This window comes from Lactuca saligna, chromosome 4, assembly GCF_052625555.1.
Source record: "Lactuca saligna cultivar CGN05327 chromosome 4, ASM5262555v1, whole genome shotgun sequence".
Taxonomy (NCBI): Eukaryota; Viridiplantae; Streptophyta; class Magnoliopsida; order Asterales; family Asteraceae; genus Lactuca; species Lactuca saligna.
Genome location: NC_136420.1, coordinates 214,048,104 through 214,057,785, shown reverse-complemented (window position 1 = coordinate 214,057,785; position 9,682 = coordinate 214,048,104). Strand labels below are relative to the sequence as shown.

At 34.9% G+C, this 9,682-nt stretch overlaps 1 non-coding gene across 1 annotated transcript; it reads left to right on the top strand.

The window, feature by feature from the left end:
* Positions 1-9,293: 9,293 nt before the first annotated feature.
* On the top strand, positions 9,294-9,400 carry LOC145044466 (small nucleolar RNA R71). Its single transcript, XR_013681416.1, has one exon. It is a non-coding gene; the product is annotated as a small nucleolar RNA R71 (small nucleolar RNA).
* The last annotated feature ends 282 nt before the right edge of the window (positions 9,401-9,682 follow it).

Here is a 9,682-nt window from a genome sequence, read left to right as displayed (position 1 = left end):
ACCATAGCCACCATCTTAGTATGGAATGCGACCAAATGCATATTTATCAAATCCATAATACCCTCTGTGAATTAACCAAAGATCATAGGAGTCTTCTTGCTATGAGTAATCTCTGAAAAAATGAACGCTTGTATCTGATCATCCATGCACCCGGCTACAGATCCAGAACTCGATCCTTCACTAGGACCAGAACCACCTTGAGTGACCAGCATACTGAAAATAAGCAATACAATCATCAGAAAACACTCGAATAAATTCCACACTTAGCAAGCTCCTTAGTATCCTCGTGACTTCTCTTGCCTTGAGTACGAATCTTATGCTTTCAGTAGTACCAGATGAATACTACCTTCCACACATATCCGTACTTTTCTCAAGAACCGTCATGATTCCCTCAGTGACTTCCTTACTACTAAACATTCTACAATTCCGCTAAACAATACATCTACCAAACTAGCATGCTTCCTAGGTTCTCATATGATTCCCGTCCCGCCACTCTCTAGCATCAGTTGTAGAAGAAACTCCCTCTAACACCCGCTAACTACCTTACAAATATAATTACATGCAACAGAAACTAGATAATTCTTTAATTGCAAGGTCTCACATACAATTGTTAGAATCAAACAAGAGCTGCACAATAGAGTTAAACCTAACCTTCTAAATTATCTAATTTATGTAACATGTAATCTATCATATTCTCTTGGTAGTTAACTAGTATTAACAGTGGTTCCTAAAAGCACAAAGCACGCATCATTCAAGCATCAAATTCTAACCAGAGTACTTCTGTAACGACCATAAATTCAAGCTAATTTAAACTTTGTAAAAGCAACCCAATTTCATAAAGTTATTAGTAAAAGTTTTCAATACATTTATTATCAGAGTATTTTCCCAGAACCACATCATAAACACATAAAACATGAGGAGCGGTACAATCACGCCTTTTCCTTGCCATGGTCTCCTAAAGTACCTGAAACATTTTAAACCACAACTGTAAGCCCAAAAGCTTAGTGAGATACCCCCAAAATACCAACCACATATACCATACACATAACATGCCATATCATAACGGAACATAGAACAGCCATGCACTTCGGGTCTACTGTGTGACTGGTCCGCCGCACCAGGCCTTCAGTCCACCTGGTCCACCCTCCGAATCTAGCCATATCCATCGAGTCTACAGTGTGGTTGGTCCGACCGCACCGGGCCTTCAACCCACCTGGTTCACTCTCTGAGTCTACAGTATGATTGGTCCGCCTGCACCAGGCCTTCAGTTGGCGTGGTCCACTCTCCGAGCCTCGGCACGTCTGGTCTGCCCTTGTGGGGCCTACAGCCTATCACGGAACGCTCGTTGGGCCTTTAGGATAACCGGTTCGCCCTGGGAATGTTGGCCTACAGCACAAAGCATAACCTGCCTCAGCCCAACCCCAGTCAACCAAACCATGTGCACATAAACATATAACCACATAACAATTAATCATCAGTCAACCGATCTAGCAGATCACATACATAGCATACTCTAAACAGGATACCGACCTAACCGGTCACTAACATATACCATCCTAACTAACAGGATGCAAACATAGCAAGGCAATAACACAACAACAATACCTGGATTACAATCCAATAAAGGGCTACCCTTGGTGCCTTAGACCCTGTCGATATAGTGAGGATAACTCACCTCGCAACTGCCGAAACTCTGAACTGAAAAGCAGACTCCCGAATCACCAACTCACCAAAAATCCCAAACTAGCGAACATAGCAGAAATAACCCATTCACTCCTGACATTCACTCCTAACACACCAAAAATCTTGGGAACCCATCAATAGATATTTTAAGAACGGGGTGTTACAACTTCCTAACATTCACTCCTAACATTTCATATGTAATCCATACTAGCATGAAGTTCCAGGGGCTCATACCGTAAACATACAAAGGCATCTCTCCTAACATATTTTTTGAGCAGATCCTTAGCTCTAATCTAGCATGCTATTCACATATTCAGATACAGAATCAAATAAACATGTATGGGCATTTTGGTAATACTTACTTGAGCTCGGCCAATTGCACACATCACACCCCATTTGATAAAAATCTTTTTAGAAAACATTTTTCTTTTTACTAATTCCTTAGTTTAAGTTCAGACACACCCGAACGTGTGTCAGAATCCCTCAAACCAAGGCCATGATACCAACTTGTAACATCCCAAAAACCACTAAGCAAAAATTTTGTTTTTAGGTCTACCAAGACCATCAATAATTCATTTTCAACCATAAAAAGTATGACAATGTGAAAAATAGTTATCAGAGTAAAATCATAAAAGCTAAATGTTGGTGGATGCGATGCGATCATGTCGGGACCTTCCCTTTTAAATAGAAGTAGCTAAAAAAGATTTAAACATAAATTGTAAGTATAAAGCTTAGTGAGTTCCCCAAAATACCACATACCACATATATATATATATATATATATATATATATATATATATATATATATATATATATATATATATATCATACATATGTATCAGCCTAAGGCTGTAATGGGTCTATTTCATCTTTGAGTCTCTTCCAACTCTTTGAGTCCCTTCCGACTCTCTAAGTGCCTTTCAAATCTTTGAGTCCCTTCCGACTCCTTTGGTATCTTTCAACCAGTTTAGATCTATATCACTCCTACAACTAAGCATACAGTCAAACTAGCAAGATTCATAAAGACAAAAAGCACATACATGTATATTATTAAGTGTCACGAAGACAACTACTATCCTACAACATAATCTAGTAGTACAACATTGGTGCCATTGACCCACAAGTACAATTAGGAGACTCACCTCAATCTGATGATAAACAATCACACTCTTGAGATGCTGCTACCATGAATCCTTACATTTAACATATCCAAAATCAACCCTAGTTAATAATCAGGGTAATTCTAATCAGTGGTCCAAATCATATTCTATCTTACTAGGGTAAAAGACCATTTTTCCCTTCCTATATTTGACCCAACTAATCATGGACCAAAACCTATAATGACCTAAGGCAAGAAATGGCCCTAATGGGCTTATGGGAGTACGCCAAGCGTACATCCCCATTACGCCCTACTTACTGGATTATAATAAGAAGTGATTCAGGCTTAAACCCATTACAACATGAATACCTAGAAGGTACGCCCAACGTACTCCATTGTTTCCTAAAACTCAACTTTAAGCTCTTAATGCATTAAAACCAAAAGTCTAGCTCATATATCTTAATCTTGGGAAGGTCTTAACTGATAAAGTTGGCAACTTTAATCTTTTGCATGGCTCAATAGGACCCAAAACTAAACCCTAGGTCCATAACATCGTAAAAAGACCGACAACTCATGCATAGGTGGACTACAACCCTCAAGATCCGATTTTTATGATTTATCAAACTCAGAAATGGCTTGAAATGATGCTCAAAGGTTCTGTAGTAACTTCTACTCACAAGATCAAATCCATGGGACCAAAACATAATCCAAAACTAGATCCACACTAAAAAGCCATAAAGTTTGAATCTTTATACCTTCGGAAGATGCTAAATGAAAAACCAAGTCTAGATCCATAAGCTCCAAAGCTCCCAGCACCATACCAATGGACTCCTTCTTTAATATCCACCAAGATACAGTAAGTTTCACTCTAAGAGCTCAAAAACCTCAAAAGGTTGCTAGGATATCAAAATGACAGAAAAAGGGAGATTAGAGGTTGGTTATGAAAGGGCCTTGAGGTCTTAAGGTGTTTAAATAGGTTCCAAACACTACAATCAGGGTTTGGTACCTGCATTAGTATGACATGCATACCTAGCACGTATGCCCCGTGTACTCTAAGGAATCTGAAAACCACTTTTAATGACATATGCCCGACGTACTTATCAAATATGCCCTGCATAGGGACCAATTTACAAAGAATTTTTATAATTTAAGCCATAAGGAAAAATACTTAGAACACGGGTGTTACATTCCAATTACTTTAGCTTAATTCAATACATAATTTAGATCTATATCCATAGACTCTAAGCATGCTTTCTTGTTCCTCCATTGTCTTTTATAGCAAGACAATTCCTAATTTATGTAAAGCTTTTACACTTAGCAAAGTTAAGACATTGTTTCCTATTTCAATACAAGGGATAACATTACTCCCGCTAGCTCTAACATTTATATGGACTATCTTTTGGTTCTCGTAACTCAACCTTTTAAATTTCTCATATAAGCAAATAATCCAACATGAGATGCTTGTTATGGTCTATTAGTGGACTTCTCAAGCCCACATATCTTTCACAACCCATCTTGGTTTAAATATATGTGTGTTCCTATACATGTTAGTCAACTTTTAAAGGTCTATAAACACTATATGGTTTTAACACCAAGTGTTGGATCAATTCAAACATACATAGATTGAATCTCATTCATCATAGCTTCCTCCATTTTTGGCTTACTGGGCCTTTTATAGCTTCTAATAGATGATAGACTCTAATTGCAATTCATCAGTGACTTATTTCCCTAGTTACATGGATTCAACATAGTCAATGACGTCTTCAATCAGATTTATGTCGAAGAGGTATAGGTATGTCACCATTCTTAGTAGGTTTTAACCTTTATTTAGGTGCTAGTGTTTCCTTTAGGCTCTTTGTTAATTGATTCTTGAGTCTTATCAAGATCAATGTGGCTCCTACTATTTTTTTTGGATATCAGCTCTCGCTTTCAAATGATCATCCTTTGAGCAACAAAATTTTTATTCTCATAGGGTTTCTAAAAACAGAGTTGGGTTGTCCAATGAAATAGCCCATCATAGAGTGTTGGATACGTCTTTTGTAGTTTTTACAAGACCAAGGACTATTGTAACACTTATTCATGGTACAATCAATGAACTGTTTGTAATTACAATATGCTCATCAATAATTTTCTTTCTCTATTCAACTAAATAACTTATGGAAATACTTTGTTTTGTGACGAGTTGTGAAATTGACTCATAATTCCGCTAAATGATCGTTAACCTTTTTATTAAGATTCTCACTATCCAATTGGATCTGATTTTCTTTTCCTTTTTCCCAATTGACTATGAACTTTGTTTTGTGATAATTTGAATGGACAATTAGCATGACCTAATTCCAAAAAATGATAGCATTACAAAGTTATTTGTTCATCATTTATCTTAATACTATGAGATATGTATCAGTCAAAATATTATGGTCTAATGAATTCCAAAATTCTATCCAACTGAATATGCAGTGTAGCACTTCTCATTCACATATTCAAGATGATGATCTAAACATTTTGTAACAACATGTGTAGTGGTTAATCTCAATGGCCAATTAGTGCAAACTAATTCCAATATATAGCTTTCCACTAGATGGTGTCACTATCATCATTCTTGATAAATAGGATTTGCATTTATCACAAGACTTAGGGTCAAATGATTTCCAAAATCCAATACAACAGGATATTTGGTAACGCATCTCCTATTCATGAAAATGATTTCATTATTGCATTTAATCTGAATCTGCATCGAACTATTGTTATTATACTAGTTTCAAATATTTCATGAATTGCTTTTAAATAGAAAACATGTGAAATGTCCTATATTTAAATAAGTTAGAACTATCTAACATTACATTGTATAAACAATTTTAATCATAATACATTGACTTAACATTTAAGAGAACAAGTCACCTTATGATCCTAAGAATAGTAAAGGGACCTAATTCAATGTCCTTTATCATAATCACTTCTCTATGTTATAGTATATCACTTTCTTTTGGTCATTTCACATTCTTGCAGATGTCAGTACTCATCCTTTAGTGAAACACTCAAGGATTTGAAGTAACATACTAGTGGTGTTATGGATTCATTATTCTAATTATAAGCTAAACACTTGGAAGAACGATTTGAATCTTGATCCTTTAAAAATTATTATGAGTGCTTGTTATCGATGCTCAATAAACTCTTCTTTAAGTTTTAGTTAGCATCATATTACTTCAAAATTTCTACTTTTCTTAGTCCTTCTTAGTAATCAATTTAGCCTATTAGAATATATATCAGAATGGGCTTACCTACTGTTCTTTGCATTTGATGTTGCAATTAGATTGACCAATTAAGAACATCCTTTTGATTATGAACAATTGGATTTCTTCTTCTTGATGCTTCTTTTATGATAGCTAAACATAGGAGCATTTGAAACTTTTAGTTCTATGCTTAGCCATGTAGTTACAAAAGGTTCTCAACATGCTATGTAACTCCACGATGGATCGTTTCATGGTGTCCATGCTAAGTCAGAATCACCGGACCATAGGCAATTCTTTAATCTTACAAATGTACTTAATTCTTTAAAGCTTGGATTCTCTCTTCTTTGTCATGTTAGTTCCAAAGGTGGTCAACATGCAATGTAGTTCCATAATGGATCTTTCTGTATAGATTATATCAGAATCATCTAATTATATGCACTATTTGTCTAGTTGGTTATCTCACCATATTCAACTCCCAACATGATGGAATTCCTTGTTGCTCCAATTTTAACACTTAACATTTTCTAAGATGGATCTTTCCAAGTTTCTCATATCAAATCAGAATCATCTTATTATATACACAAGTTAGTGAATTAATTATGTTTCCATAGTCGATTCCTATCTTGATGGAATTCCATGTAATATCAATGCTACTGATGTACTAAGTATATTTGATACTTTCTTTTTATAGCTAAGGTATAATCTTTCTTTCTGTTTAAGAGAACTATTATCAACCCACCAAAAAGATTGACCATCCCTTTTAGGTTATCCTTTTAGAGGATTTTATAACAGTTAACTTTTAGTGGATACTCTTAAGATATCATTCAATTAATGATTAAACCTAATTTGTTTTGTTGATCCTTAATGAATAATTACCCACTTACCAAATTATTTCAAACAAGGCTAGGATCCATATTTTACTCCGTGATACAAAGTGGATTAGCTGAAAATCACACCAAGAAGCTATTTAGGTATACAAACAATTTTCAATCTTAATATTTATGAGATTCCTAGATCTTTTGAGATTTATTGACACTATTTCAATAGCATGTTAATATCTTCTTATGCTCATTTAGCATTCATGACTGGATTAGCCGAGGATCATGAATCCAAATAGTGAATTCACCATGCAAAGCTACATCATATTTGGCACAAGTAACGCTTAATAATCGTGATTACTATATACCTTACTTTGATAATATTATTATTTGACGTGTTGGTTAACCACATACACATAATGCCAAGAAGAATATACTATGATGCATAGTTTCCATGGGAAGCATAAGATTCACATTACTAATATAAAACAAGATTTTGTTTTATTGCTTTATTAAGTTAATACTTTACACAACTTTCCTATCAAACCCTTTTTGGTAACTCCGCTTTAAATGCAAGAAGCAGGTGAAGGTGGAGAGCAATGAATGCTAATTAAAAGCCAACCTCATTAGGAATCAAAGAGATCTGTCTTAAACCTCCCTTATAACAATATAGTGCACAAGCCTAGTCGTGGTACGACTAACAACGCACATTAAGAAACATGCAAGAACACAATGTTTATTTTAGGGTTATTCATAAAAATACTATTTTACTATATACCTACATTTATGGATTATATGTCTTTTAATTTTACTATATACCTACATTTATGGATTATATGTCTTTTAATTCTATTGACAAAAAAGTCAACGATTAAATTATATGAGTTCTAATTTTTTTTCTAATTAATCTTATAACTAAATCAAATGTAACTTTATTTTTAAGTATAATTGCTAGTTTATATGTGATTAAAATTGAAAAACGGGAGCAACCAAAAAAAAATCGAAAGAATCTGGAACTTCGGGTTCCATGACGTGTGAAAGGAACAACAACGTCTTGTCACATAGAAAACACACGATTTTATTAAATTATTATTTTAGATCTCATCAACTAGCCACAATGTGTCCAAGAAGAGACCACGACGTGGCAACAAAGACAATCGCCATCTATATAGATACCAAGAAGTGGTGGACAACAAATCATGTCATGAAGATGAGGCAGAATGACCCAAATGTCCTTTGTCAAGCATAAAATATTCATTTCAATCAAGTAAATTTCTAGACTAAAATGATTTAAAATAGAAACCCCACACATACATACTCAAACGAAAAAGTGTAAGTGCAATAGACTTGAGTTAACCATGTTCTGATACCACTGATGGGTTTTAATCCTCGTTAGAACAAACAAAATGGCAATGAAAACAACAAACAATTTCATCTAACACTCAAAATATGTAATCTATGCAACTTATTTAAACTCAATAAAATGAAGGGATACCTTTGACTTCTTCGTAGGTTTCTTCTTTTTTATGAGTCATTTGATTGGGCTAGAGAACTCAATGAACAGTTCCTCTCTTTTAATCGTACCTAAGAAGCAAAAACAAGTAGATATAAAAGTACCACTAAGAACAAACACGAAATCGATCCAAAACGATGAATCTTATCATCACCACGTCGTGGGATATGAGGTGCCACGGTGTGATATCGAGACTTCGTTTTTCCCAGGGTTTTTTCTCAAGGGTTCTAAACTTTGGAAGTAGAAAGGTATTTTTCTCATGTATCAAAATCTGGATTTGGAGCCCTCTATTTATAGGGAAGTGATTTGAAACGCTAAAGATAATTATCAAATATAATAATAATTATCTTTGGTATTCAAATCATGCTAGAATACTCCATATTCATTTATTTACTATTAATTAATTTAACTATTACTTAATTAACAAAACAAGACCCTCAAATAAATATCTTTTTAGTTCCGCTTTATTTTGTTTTTGCTTGTAACCCAAAAGGATACTGCTATTTATAGTAATATTTTCGGGATTGTTATGACTATAGCCACTATTCTCCGTCGATTACATACACTTACATTGGTAGCCTTTGATCTCTTTGGTCTAACCAATTGATCGTATGTGGTAAGATCCAAAAGAGAATCCTTAGTAAGTAACACTTGACTTGACTGGATCAACCACCACCTAAAACCCTTAATGAATAAGGTTTCTATTCTTTGTATGTGGTTCGTGCTAGAGAGCTATGTTGCACGTAAATGGGGAGGATTGGTTTTTCTAAGAAGGGTTAGGGCTATGAAAATTCTTAGGGTTTTTTTGACTTCGGATCAACACATATTTAATTATGAGGCCCTCTACTTATAAGGGATTTTTCTTCGTAAGTGGTCGTTGAGAATCAAGGAGTTGTCTTGTCATCACATTTACCCCATCATAAAATATTGTCACCTCTTGTTGAATGTTAAGGTCATGTTGAGGACAATTCCTTAACAACCCTTTGTAACATTCCCAAGCTTCGTAAAGTGACTCCCCCGGATTTTGCTCAAAATTGGCTATTTCCTTTTTAAGTTTAGCAATCTTAGATGGTGGACAGAATTGGTCTAGAAACTGCTCATGCATTTGACCCCAAGTAGTTATTGTACCGGGTGGGAGTGCTTTTAACCAATCATTTGCAGCTCCTTTAAAGGTAACGAGAAGCATCCTTAGCAAGACGGTGTCCCTGTTAACATTTGGGACATTGAAGTAATCAGCAATGTCATTCACTTCATCTAAGTGTTTGAATGCATCCTCATGATCCTTTCCATTGAATGGGATATCTTTAGTGCGGAAAGGATATTTCCCTTCAGCTCGAAT